Genomic DNA, 13,867 nt, shown 5'->3' on the forward strand with positions numbered 1-13,867 from the left:
TCTGCTGCTAGTTCCCATTACAATGGTGACATTAACTAATGCTGAAACATCAGCAGCCAACCCCAGGCTTCCTGAAGTTGTTTGAAGCCCAGTCTCTACATGACTTCACTGCTTTTTTGCTTGCTTGCCAGTTATTGAAGTAATTTCAACAATATCCCAGACTACACAATAGGTAAGAAGATAGAAGAACCATTCTGAGTGTCAGCTTCTGGTTTTACAGAAAATATAAAATGAATGCATGAAAGAAATTGATTGGAGCCACTGAGGTTAGGCTTTGATTCACATGTCATCTCAAAAACAGGAACAACAACGTTTGATTCCCTTTCTTTCTTGAACGCTGATGGTCGTACTCAGACTAATGTTGGAAGAGTGGCAATGTGATGAGGCATTATTAGTTCAGGGAATTTTAACCTCATTGAACTTCAATGGCTGTAGATTTGGCCTGATGAAAATAGTATTTCTGTTAGAGAAATCTTTTGGCTAAAAGTAATGTATATCCTCTTGTTTAAGCAACTGGGGACAGAAATGTTTGTTTGCTCTTGGCAAATTTGAGCACAAAACAGTTTGGGATCAGATGATGTGTAGGCCATCTTAAAGATTTTTATCTTTATTTTAAGAGCAATTATAAATAATTGATAACATATTACATGGAAAAGAAGTTTCGGGGTAAATATGAATCATGGGAATTCACCTTATAGCAAACAGCCAGACTTTAGAAATGAAAGCATAGGATTTTATTTTTATTTATTTATTTTTTCAATATACGAAATTTATTGTCAAATTGGTTTCCATACAACACCCAGTGCTCATCCCAAAAGGTGCCCTCCTCAATACCCATCACCCACCCTCCCCTCCCTCCCACCCCCCATCAACCCTCAGTTTGTTCTCAGTTTTTAACAGTCTCTTATGCTTTGGCTCTCTCCCACTCTAACCTCTTTTTTTTTCCTTCCCCTCCCCCATGGGTTTCTGTTAAGTTTCTCAGGATCCACATAAGAGTGAAAACATATGGTATCTGTCTTTCTCTGTATGGCTTATTTCACTTAGCATCACACTCTCCAGTTCCATCCACCTTGCTACAAAGGGCCATATTTCATTCTTTCTCATTGCCACGTAGTACTCCACTGTGTATATAAACCACAATTTCTTTATCCATTCATCACTTGATGGACATTTAGGCTCTTTCCATAATTTGGCTATTGTTGAGAGTGCTGCTATGAACATTGGGGTACAAGTGCCCCTGTGCATCAGCACTCCTGTATCCTTTGGATAAATTCCTAGCAGTGCTATTGCTGGGTCATAGGGTAGGTCTATTTTTAATTTTCTGAGAAACCTCCACACTGTTTTCCAGAGCGGCTGCACCAGTTTGCATTCCCACCAACAGTGCAAGAGGGTTCCCGTTTCTCCACATCCTCTCCAGCATCTATAGTCTCCTGATTTGTTCATTTTGGCCACTCTGACTGGCGTGAGGTGATATCTGAGTGTGGTTTTGATTTGTAGTTCCCTGATGAGGAGTGACGTTGAGCATCTTTTCATGTGCCTGTTGGCCATCCGGATGTCTTCTTTAGAGAAGTGTCTATTCATGTTTTCTGCCCATTTCTTCACTGGGTTATTTGTTTTTCGGGTGTGGAGTTTGGTGAGCTCTTTATAGATTTTAGATACTAGCCCTTTGTCCGATATGTCATTTGCAAATATCTTTTCCCATTCCGTTGGTTGCCTTTTAGTTTTGTTGGTTGTTTCCTTTGCTGTGCAGAAGCTTTTTATCTTCATAAGGTCCCAGTGATTCATTTTTGCTTTTAATTCCCTTGCCTTTGGGGATGTGTCGAGTAAGAGATTACTACGGCTGAAGTCAGAGAGGTCTTTTCCTGCTTTCTCCTCTAGGATTTTGATGGTTTCCTGTCTCACATTTAGGTCCTTTATCCATTTTGAGTTTATTTTTGTAAATGGTGTGAGAAAGTGGTCTAGTTTCAACCTTCTGCATGTTGCTGTCCAGTTCTCCCAGCACCATTTGTTAAAGAGACTGTCTTTTTTCCACTGGATGTTCTTTCCTGCTTTGTCAAAGATGAGTTGGCCATACGTTTGTGGGTCTAGTTCTGGGGTTTCTATTCTATTCCATTGGTCTATGTGTCTGTTTTTGTGCCAATACCATGCTGTTTTAATGATTACAAGAAAGCATAGGATTTTAAATAAAGACCTATGTATTAGCCCTAAAGACATAAAGCATTTTAATAACAAAAGATTTTTAAAAATAGAAAAAAAAAACACACCTGGAATAAATGTGTAGAGAATTTGAGTGAAAGAATATGCTTTATTCTATTCTACATCAATAATGTTATAGCTTACTTACAATATTAACATAAAAACATTCTCATTACTGTGAGGACACAGGAGTTCTATCCTATATATACCCTTCTTATAAAGCCCTGCTTACTAGTGAAACCCAGCACTAACCCAGAGATATCCCAAAATAAATAAACTACAAATGAGAACATAGATTATAAAGGACAAACAGCGAATTTTAATATTCTATAAACAAAAAACTAAATCTAAAACTCTTTAGAAATTACATATATAATACAGAATGCAGATATCAAAATTCCTGAATAAAATACTCTGGAATAAAAATAAACTGGATTGAGACAAACATCACAAAGAAGACCAACAAAAATATGGAAAATTAATTGGAAGAGGAAGTGTAAGGTACAACTTCTTTTATCCTTCAAATGATGAATAAAAAGTTTTGCTTCAGTATGACACTAATAGATTAATAAATATAGATTCAATTGTTTTATTTAAAGCTATAAATAATAAAATAAATAGTTGTATATCTTCAAAATTACCATAACAAAAAAGAAATATTGCAAAAGATAAAAACAAAAATATTTATTCAGCCTTTCAGTGCGTATTTATGGGGTTACTATTATTTATACACGTTGTTTAGAGATACAAGGGAGAGAAAAATGAGCATGTCATGTCTTCATGGAATTCTGAAACCACTTTTGGAGTAAAACATTTAGTCAATAATCACTATTGAATTATTATTACTATTGACTATTATAACAGCTAAATAATAAAAATGAAGTGTAAAAGCATATAACTGGAGCATGTGAGGTGGTATTGGGATAGGAAAGTTCTCTGAGAAAAGAGCAGTGATTTGATGGTGAAGAGGAGAAGCAACTCAGTCAGTGAAACCAGCAAAAGTCCTGAAGGAAGAAAAATAGGGAGGTGAAGAAAGTGAAATAATATTTGTATAATAGCTGAAATGCAGAGAACAAAGACAATAGTGCCATTTACTCAGGAGGAGGGGGTGGTGCGGAATCAGAAAGGGGACAAAATACCTGTGGTAGATTGTGTTCTTTTCCCTGAGCATCAACCCCCTTCTTCTAAGGGTGTTATAGTCCAGGCTCTTGCCCTGTGACTTCACTTTTCCACAGGGCAGAGTCTTTCTTGGCTGCCCTGCCAGCGTGGCCTTGTGACTTGCTTTGGTAAGGGCAATAGGATGAAATGTGACATCTACCACTTCTGAGCAAAAGCATTATGTGGATTGTATGTTTCAGTTTGGTCCTGCTCCTGAGCATAAAATTAGCGCATTCCAGAGAGGCGCTGATCCTTCAGCTTGGGTCCCAGAATAAGAAGGTTTATGGGGCTCACGCCAGCCACAAAGACCCTGTAGCATTCATATAAACCAAGAAAAAAGAATATGAATGTGCATGATTATATGTTGCAGAGATTTTGAAGTTTCTTTAGCTTACACATAGCCTAGCAAAAGTTCACTGAAAGAATTTCTAACTCATATTTTGGCAAAAAAAAACCAATAAAATCCTCTCAAAAGACACCATTGATCATGATTATACATGTGTAGGTTTATGTGCACATAAAGATGCATCTAGAACATTTCTTTTTTTTTTTTAATTTTTTTTTCAACGTTTATTTATTTTTGGGACAGAGAGATACAGAGCATGAACGGGGGAGGGGCAGAGAGACAGGGAGACACAGAATCGGAAACAGGCTCCAGGCTCTGAGCCATCAGCCCAGAGCCTGACGCGGGGCTCGAGCTCACGGACCGCGAGATCGTGACCTGGCTGAAGTCAGACGCTTAACCGACTGCGCCACCCAGGTGCCCCTAGAACATTTCTTTAACAAAATGCTATTTGTGAATTATTTCTGACTGTCAGTTTTTCTTCCATTTTTAAAAACATTTTCTGGTATCTTGTGAATATGTGAATTTTATAATTAAAAAAAAATTCCACTAATAGAAAAAGAAATAAGAACTATATATATATTTTTAATTTAAATATTGTATACCTGGATGGCTCAGTCGGTTAAGCGTCTGACTTCGGCTCAGGTCATGACCTCACGGTTTGTGAATTGGATATCCTATTGAAACAGCCTGTGTCAGATTCTGTGCTGATAGCTCAGAGCCTGGAGCCTGCTTCGGATTCTGTGTCTCCCTCTCTCTCTGTCCCTCCCCCGCTCATGCTCTCTCTCCCTCTCTCTCTTTCTCCCTCAGAAACAAATGCTAATTTTTTTTTTAATTTAAATATAACTTACCTGAAGTAACAAGATTATTATATTTATAATAGTTGCCAGGATGTTGGGAAAAATAATTTTTTATTGGAGAGATGTATGTTGTATATATCACATGACAGATCAAAGCAGTGCTTTCAATACCAATGCACATAAGAACTACTTGGAGAGCTTCTTGGAATACAGATTACTAAACCTTACCTCTATCCTTAGATATGGAGAGGGGCCTGGTAATTTGCATTTCAACTATTCCCTTGTGTTACTGAAGTTACTGATCCAAGAACACACTTTGAGAAACAATACCTTAAATGGTCAGACAAATACATTTCTAGGTAAGAATTTTAACTTTCATCCATAATTCCAAAAAAATCAGTTGATTTGATTATCCTTTGGGCCAAATGAGTGCTTGAAAAACACTGGATTTTTTCCTCTATGCCTCTGTTTCTTTTTTTATGTATCGTTGGTAAGTATAGAATTGAAGCCAAGTGAGTCCCAATTAAATAACTCTATTCTTATAATTGTATATCCTATTGAAACATACTCATGGAGTTAGTAATTAGAACACACACACACACACACACACACACACACACACACATAAATACACAAACACACATACTTATTTCGCTCCTGCCCATGGAAAAGTTTTATTTTCAGAGTAATGCATCGACTTCATAATTTTAAATAACCATCTCTGATACAGTAATGGTAGTTTTCCCCTTTTCTTTTGACTTAAGATTTTTCTCCAGGCATTTATCCGTGACTCTTCATAATCAGTTCACAAGTATCCTACAGAACTAATTTTGAACTTCAGATCTTCTTATAAAATGGAAGGGCCTCATACTTGTGTAGTAGACAAAGAGGAAATAAACAGATTACTAGTTTTTTTAGCAGAAACTAGAATATTGTTAAATTCTACTCTTTAATTTAAAAAATGTAAAACAGGAGCAAAAGAAGGATTTGGGAAGTTTTAATTTTTTTTCCATTGTATCTTCACTAAAGCCTGAAAAAACATTTAAGTTTTACCACACAATTTTTTTTCTTTTCTTTTTTTTTTTTTTGCAAGGTCAAGAATCAGTATCCCATTAAAGCATTTTGCCAGAGGAAAAAGTTGTTAGAAAGTACATAAAATGCTAGGTGATCTGCTTTTAACGGAACTTGACTTTCTGATACATCTGAAACACAACTGTCTTTTATTAAACTGAAATGAAGAGGTCTGGGCAGGAGTCTTGAGGGACAGAACACTCAGCCTCAGAGTCAAAGCCCTAGAACATTTCTTGTTATCACTGAACAGTTGCCCTTCTAGCCAGCTAACAAGAGGAACATTAATAGCCTTTGAAAGTTATCCAACACAGTTTGCCTTGAAGACAATTATGTTGGTAAAACCATGGGTCTTCTAAGGAATAGTACAATTAAAACTAGGATATTGGGGGAGGGGTATTTGGGATTTATAGATTTTTAGAGTTAGAAAAACCTCATTCAGTCTCACTTTCAAAGCCAGACAATAAGTTTCTGTGCTGTGAGAAGAGAGAGGAAAATTTAAATTGTAGTTTCTTCCTGTAACCCCATAGAACCTAACCGCAAAGGAGAAAGGTTTCTGCAATACTTTTATTTTTAAATGAGTTTCCCCTGGCCCAGTATGACTAGGGTATAGTCTCCAATGTGCCTATTCAAGGTTAGAATTTCAAAATCTTCATTAATATTTTGCTATTGCACCGGGATCATTCATGCTACGCTGCCTTTGCTAATTAAATTAATAGCTGCAAATGCTTACCAAAGAGATTAACTTCTGCACTGCTTTACTAGAAGGGCTGGTTGCTAGGCAGCTCTAGGTGACGGCTTGGCACGAAGTGCCTTCTGTCTCAGGACAGGGACCGCTCTGCATCCTTGACTGGGAGAATGAAGGCTGCAGTGCTCTCTCTAAGAGCATTCACCTTCGTCTTTACATCTCAATTGCTCTCCTTTAATTATTTTAACCACTCGGTGCATTCTAGTGTTTCAAGTCTATTTAACGTGAAGTATATGTGTCTCATGCTTTGTGGACTCACTTCAACATCTTATCTTTTTCTTGTCTCTTCACAAGCATCAATCCTCTATTGCACATGGCTTTCCCACCATTAGCAGGTATACTTTATGACTTCTGAAGCTCTTGCCATAATTACCAATACTTCGGATTTTTTGCATATAACTTTACTCATATATATTGCCAAATATTTGTTTGATGTAAATCCTGGTTTCCTGCACTACCCTGTTTATTTTTAAGAATGTATCCTTCATTTCTTTTCCTCACTACTTTATGTATAGACAACACAGCCACTGGGTGTTCATACTGAAGATAGATGTGGTGGCTCTCTTCTGCTGTAGGATATACTTTCTGCTGCTAGATTTGCTGCCAGCAAGTTTGTCCTTTGGGAAACTTGGCCTTAACCCAAACTTGAATTGACATTCTTTCTTCCTTGAAAATAGGTAGCTCTTCTCACGTTTAAACAAATGAACAATGAGTATGTGCATAACCAAGGTTATAAAAACTAAGTAAAAATGCATGTTTATTAAAAGTACACTATTAAAAAAATACTTTAGTCATAATACTAGGCCACATCCAGCAAGACAAAGGAAACCCTGTGCAGAGTGAGCTTTCCTTAACAGTTCTTGGTCAAAATAGTTTATTTCATGGGTGACTCATTCGGTTAACTGTCCAATTTCAGCTCAGGTCATAATCTCCCATTCCATAGGTTCGAGCCCCACGTCATGCTCTGTGCTGACAACAGCTCAGAGTCTGGAGCCTGCTTCAGATTCTGTGTCTCCCTTGCTCTCTGCCCCTCCCCCACTCATGCTCTGTCTGTCTCTCAAAAATAAACATTATATTTAAAAAAAATAACTTATTTCATTAGGAAACACCAACCAAAACCTTGGAGGTAAATGTCTGGTCCATTCCTACCTGGTTCTAATGCAACCTCTGCCTTGGTCTGTGACATTATGCCTATTTATACTTGGCATACATACGCATTTATCTATAAGTTTGTCTGTATCTGCACACATGCACATGCCTGTGCACTCACAGAGTAAGGGCTAGTGGAGAAGTAACAGAGTAACAGTAGTTAAACAGCTCCACAGAAAACCCATAAAAATCACTAAGGTTTTATGATATTGCCTGTAATACTTAGCACATGGCTGTGTTTGACTAAGGGAATCCATAATACACTTAAGTAGGATATAATTTTATTTATGCTCGCATAACATGTCAGAGGTGAGAGATCCAGGTGGCAGTATAACTTGGTCCCAGAGATCATTCATTGACCTGGGTCCATTCTTCCTTGTTGTTTTGCCATAGTTTAAGAATGGCCCTCATTTACATGGTAAAAGCTGGGTCGCCATATGTCATAATCCATTTCATTGGACAGAAGGAAGAAAATGTGTAGACAAAGTCAATTTTTTAAATAAAAGAGGAACACCTGAGTGGCTCAGTGGTTTCAGCATCCAATTCTTGGTTTCAGCTCTGGTCATTATCTCAAGGTTCTCGGGTTCAAGCCCCTCATTGGGCTCCATTCTAACAGGGCAGAGCCCTGCTTGAGATTGTCTGTCTGTCTCTCTCTCTCTCTGCCCCTCTCCTGCTTGCGCTCTCTCTCAAAATAAATAAATTAAAAAAAAAAAAGAGAGATAAATTGCATACATCTTTGTCCATAGCAAAAGTTACTTACAGGGTCTAATTTTAAGTGAAGCTTGGAAGAAATATAGTCCCCAGCAGGCAAGTACATGCCCAGCTAAAACTTTAATAATATAAAAGTATTAAAAAATGAACTTGGGTGAACGTATTGTTCAATGTAGTATCAGAGAAGCAAAACACTTTTGATTACTGTAAAATAAGGATTTTTTTAAATTTTATTTTTTATTTTTTTAAATTTACATACAAATTAGATAGCATATAGTGAAACAATAATTTCAGGAGTATATTCCTTAATGCCTCTTACCCATTTAGCCCATTCCCCCTCCCACAAACCCTCCAGTAACCCTCAGTTTATTCTCCATATTTATGAGTCTCTTCTGTTTTGTCCCCCTCCCTGTTTTTGTATTATTTTTGTTTCCCTTCCCTTATATTCATCTGTTTTGTCTCTTAAAGTTCTCATATGAGTGAAGTCATATGATTTTTGTCTTTCTCTGACTGACTGATTTCACTTAGCATAATACCCTCCAGTTCCATCCAACGTAGTTGCAAATGGCAAGATTTCAGTCTTTTTGATTGCCAAATAATACTCCATTGTATAGATATACCACTTTTCTTTATCCAATCATCCATTGATGGATATTTGGGCTCTTTCCATACTTTGGCTATTGTTGATAGTGCTGCTATAAACATAGGGGTGTGTGTGTCCCTTCAAAACAGCACACATATATCTTGTGGATAAATGCTTACTAGTGCAATTGTTGGGTTGTAAGGTAGTTCTATTTTTAGTTTTTTGAGGAACCTCTATACTGCTTTCCACAGTAGGTGCACCAACTTGCATTCCCACCAACAATGCAAAAGAGATCCTCTTTGTCCGCATCCTCGCCAACATTTGTTGTTGCTTGAGTTGTTAATGTTAGTCATTCTGACAGGCATAAGGTGGTATCTCATTGTGGTTTTGATTTGTATTTCACTGATGATGAGTGATGTTGAGCATTTATTCATGTGTTGTTTGGCCAGCTGGGTGTCTTCTTTGGAGAAGTGTCTATTCATGTCTTTTGCCCATTTCTTCACTGGATTATTTGTTTTTTGGGTGTTGAGTTTGATAAGTTCTTTATAGATTTTGGATACTAACCTTTTATCTGATATGTCATTTGCAAATATCTTCTCCCATTCTGTCATTGCCTTTTAGTTTTGCTGATTGTTTCCTTCACTGTGCAGAAGCTCTTTATTTTGATGAGGTCCCAGTAGTTCATTTTTGCTTTTGTTTCCCTTACCTCTGGAGAGCTGTTGAGTAAGAAGTTGCTGCGGCCAAGATCAAAGAGGTTTTTGCCTGCTTTCTCCTCGAGGATTTTGATGGCTTCCTGTCTTACATTGAGGTCTTTCATCCATTTTGAGTTTATTTTTGTGTATGGTGTAAGAAAATGGCCCAGGGTCATTCTTCTGCATGTCACTATCCAGTTTTCTCAGCACCACTTGCTGAAGAGACTGTCTTTATTCCATTGGATATTCCTTCCTGCTTTCTCAAAGATTATTTGGCCATATATTTGTGGGTCCATTTCTGGGTTCTCTATTCTGTTCCATTGATCTGAGTGTCTGTTCTTGTGCCAGTACCATACTGTCTTGATGGTTACAGCTTTGTAGTATAGCTTGAAGTCCAAGATTGTGATGCCTCCTGCTTTGGTTTTCTTTTTCAATGTTGCTTTGGCTATTCGGGGTCATGTAAAATAAGGATTTATACTAGAAACAAGGTACCACACAATTGTGAGAAAAGGTGGGTAAGGAAAGGTCTAGAAGTGGAGTTAGATGACAAGAACTAAAATTAGCCCTCTCTAAGCTTATAGGTGGGACCTTGAAGGACAATCTGGGAAGTAAGGCATAGACCATTAAGGACATTTGGCAGAGAAGTCTATGGAAAACTGCTTCATCTGTGTTGTTACTGCCTCTGGGCCCTTAGTCAAGGTGTGTGATGGTGGCACTAAGGTAGCTGTTGGTCAGTGAGGCTAGCAGACAGGAGAAGACCTGGTGGCAAAACGGAGGAAAGCAAAAACACTTTGACATGGTGGGTGCTTCTGTGTCTGTCTTTTATCATACCTGCCTAAGAGACCATTAGCTCCATTGTTGTTGTACCACTTTTGCCTCCTAAATGAAGGCAAGCTCTAACCCAGAACTTTAAGGAAAGTGAATTCTGGAAAATGTAACCAACTTGTCAAAAACAGAGTCTAACTCAGGGAACAACTAGAAGTTGCAGAATAGGGTCTAACGTTTGGGGTACCAGTTTCCATAACAAATTCCATCAAGTCAAAACTTCCTTACATAAACAAATGTACTTTATCTCTGCTTTAGCACTTTATGATTCCACCTGTTCATCATGTTTTAGAAAAAAATGAAGCCACAAAGAAGAAATGAAGAGAAGAAAAGAAGTGACATGGAGGTAGGGGGAGAGAGAGTGAGCTATGGGGTGTGTGCGTGACAGATCTCTGGTCTCTAATCAAACCAACCTGGACACTAATGGAAGATTAACATCTCTTCAAAATTTCCTCCAAATATCCTCAAAAAAAATTAAAAATAAATTACCCTATGACCCAGCAATTGCAGTACTAGGTATTTATCCAAAAGATACAAAAATACTGATTCAAAGGGGCACATGAACCCTGACGTTTATGGCAGCACTACCAACAATAACCAAATTATGGAAAGAGGCCAAATGTCTACTGATTAATGAATTGATAAAAAAGATATATATCCATGGTATATATATTCAATGGAATACTACTGAGTGACCAAAAAGAATGAAATCTTGCCATTGACAACAATGTGAATGGAGCTAGAATGTATTATGCTAAGCAAAATAAGCCAGACAGAGAAAGACAAATATCATATAATCTCACTCATATGTGGAATTTAAGAAACAAAACAGATGAACATAGGGGAAGGTAAGTAAGAATAAGATAAAGACAGAGAGTGAGGCACACTATAAGAGACTCTTAAATATATACTCTTAAATACAGGGGAAGTGGATTGGGGGGATGGGCTAAATGGGGGATGAACATTAAGGAGGGCACTTGTTCAAATGAGCACTGGGTGTTACATGTAAGTGATAAATCACTGCATTCTACTAATGAAACCAATACTACACTGTATGTTAACTAACTTGAATTTTGAAAAATAAATTAGGGATGCCTGGATGGCCCAGTCAGTTAAGTGTCGGACTTAGGCTCAGGTCATGATCTCAAAGTTCATGGGTTCGAGCCCCTCATCAGACTCTGTGCTGACAGCTCAGAGCCTGGAGCCTGCTTCGGACTCTGTGTCTCCCTCTCTCTCTCCCCCTCCCTTGCTCATGCTCTGTCTGTCTGTCTCTCTCTCTCAAAAATAAATAAGCAATTAAAAAAATAAATTAAAAAAGTAAAAATAAAAAATATTCTAAGTAAGCAAACTGACATCACTTAAGGAATATCTCTTAATTCTTGCACTCTTTGTCTTAAATGCTTATTTATTTATTTTCATGGGCAAGAGGCAGAGTGAAAGGGAGAGAGAGAATCCCAAGCAGGCTCTATGCTGTCAGTGCAGAGCCATACCAGGGGCTCAATCTCACTGCGGTGAGATCCTGACCTGAGCCAATATCAAGACTCTAGCATTTAACTAACTGAGCCACCCAGGCACTAATATTTGCACTCTTAAATAGTTAATATTTAAGAAGTTTTGTGGGGTTTTTAATTTTTGTTTGTTTGTTTGTTTGTTTGTTTTAGGCAGATAACAGTTTGTCTTACTGAATAAGTGATCTGTGTCATTGCCGAGGCCACTATGTACAGACAAAGGAGAGGGAGTTTTATTTCTTGGTCTTTTTCTCCTTGGACAGAGTCTTGATGATTTCCTCCTTCTTGGCCTGGAGCTTCTCTTTACAGATCAAAAATATGAAACTCTTCACGAATTTGCATGCCATTCTTGTGCAGAGGCCACACGAATCTTCTCTGTATTATTCCAATTTTAGTATATGTGCTGCTGAAGCAAACACAAGAAGTTTTTAACTTTAAGAAAACAGAGAAGAAATGAGACTGAGGTGTAGACAAACTTTCCTAGGATCACTTATAGTATATTTTAAGGATCTTATTAGCAAATGAATTGACAGTCACTCCAATTGTCCTGTATTTTAACAAATTGTATAAATGCAATTGTGCTTAAGTGCTGGAGAATGATCTTCTTAATTAGTAAGGAAAGGTAGAAGAGAGATAAATTAGAGACTTCAGAAGGCCATGATCAGTTTCTCATCAAGGAGCAACATCCTTCATTCTACTGCAGAGTTAGTGTTAGCTTCAATTCCTTCCTGTCCCCTACAGTGGAACGATTTCTAAATCAATTTGTTATCACTATTGCCATCACAGGATCTCATCACTTTCTTCTTGTGCCAGTAAAATCATTTTCCTGGTTCTAATCCTTCCCTAATTTATCTATCTTCATGGTCCCAGAGATAATTTTCAATAATAATAATAAGAATAGCTTTTGTTTAAAATGGCGGCTTGAACACAGTTGTTGATCTCGATTCCTCACTCAAAACCTTCTATAAGGACATCAAGTGAGTTTAAAGTTGTATAGACCCAGGGCACCTGGGAGGTTCAGTCAGTTAAGCATCAGACTCTTGATTTTGGCTTGGGTGATGATATCAAGGTTCATGAGTTTGAGCCCTGTGTGGGGCTCTGTGCTCACAACGTGGAGCCTGCTTGAGATTCTCTCTCTCCCTCTCTCCCTGCCTCTCCCCTGCTTGCACTCTCTGTCTCTCTCTCAAAATAAATAAATAAACTTTAAAAAAAAGTGTATAAACCCAAAAATGTATAACCGCCTCGATGGAGAAGTGGTAATAACAAAAAGTTGAAAACAGAATGTTGATATATGGCAACAAATCAAAATATTTGTAGGTCAAAAACAAATAGGATGAGGTAATTTACCTGGCTGTAGAAAACAGGATTATAAGAAGGGTGCAGGAAGTAGTACAGTATTTGTTACTATAAGATCCCACCTTGTATAGTTTTTCGAAAAGAAAAACCTATATCAGCGTTACCAAAATGATATACATGAGTACAATATATAAGTCGAAGAATCCTTAGACTCCAGAAAGAAGTATAGATTACATGCAATAATAGTTCATAATATCAGAGATGAAAATGCATAAATATACATAAAAATACATAAATCTTCCTGAAAGACAGAACTAAATTAATACAAAGACCGGGATATCCAAATGACTCAGAATTCTCACCCTTAACACTGAAATGTCCTCAGAATTCTGACAGAAAATGACTTTCTACTTCTAACAGTTTATACCAGGGCAAACCACAATATGAAGTATGAAGTACTTTCTCATGCACTATTCTCAGAGGACCCTGGTGTACAACCAAATAAAAACAAATGAGAATACCAAGAAAAGGGAAGAGATGCAATACAGGAAACCGGAGAATTAAAAAAAAAAAGACACAAAGGGAATCTAGCTAGTTCCAGGCAGTTTTGCTTTACACTTGTTCTGATGTAATTTTAATAAAACACTGTCACTCTCAAAGATGTCCTAGTTTATATGATAAAATACAAAGTCACAAATGTATTACAATGAAAAGCTCAGCCAGTGCAGATTGGAGCAGAAAGTTTAGAGGCCTTTAGGTAGGATGTCTCCCAGGAGAAAACAAAAAAAGA

The 13,867-nt window shown here is 37.4% G+C and overlaps 1 non-coding gene across 1 annotated transcript; it reads right to left on the minus strand.

Moving 5' to 3' along the window:
* Positions 1-12,093: 12,093 nt before the first annotated feature.
* Positions 12,094-12,200, minus strand: LOC111560287. The gene has a single exon (XR_002742044.2). It is a non-coding gene; the product is annotated as a U6 spliceosomal RNA (small nuclear RNA).
* Between the last annotated feature and the right edge of the window lie 1,667 nt (positions 12,201-13,867).

This window comes from Felis catus, chromosome B1 (assembly GCF_018350175.1).
Source record: "Felis catus isolate Fca126 chromosome B1, F.catus_Fca126_mat1.0, whole genome shotgun sequence".
NCBI classification, from domain to species: Eukaryota; Metazoa; Chordata; class Mammalia; order Carnivora; family Felidae; genus Felis; species Felis catus.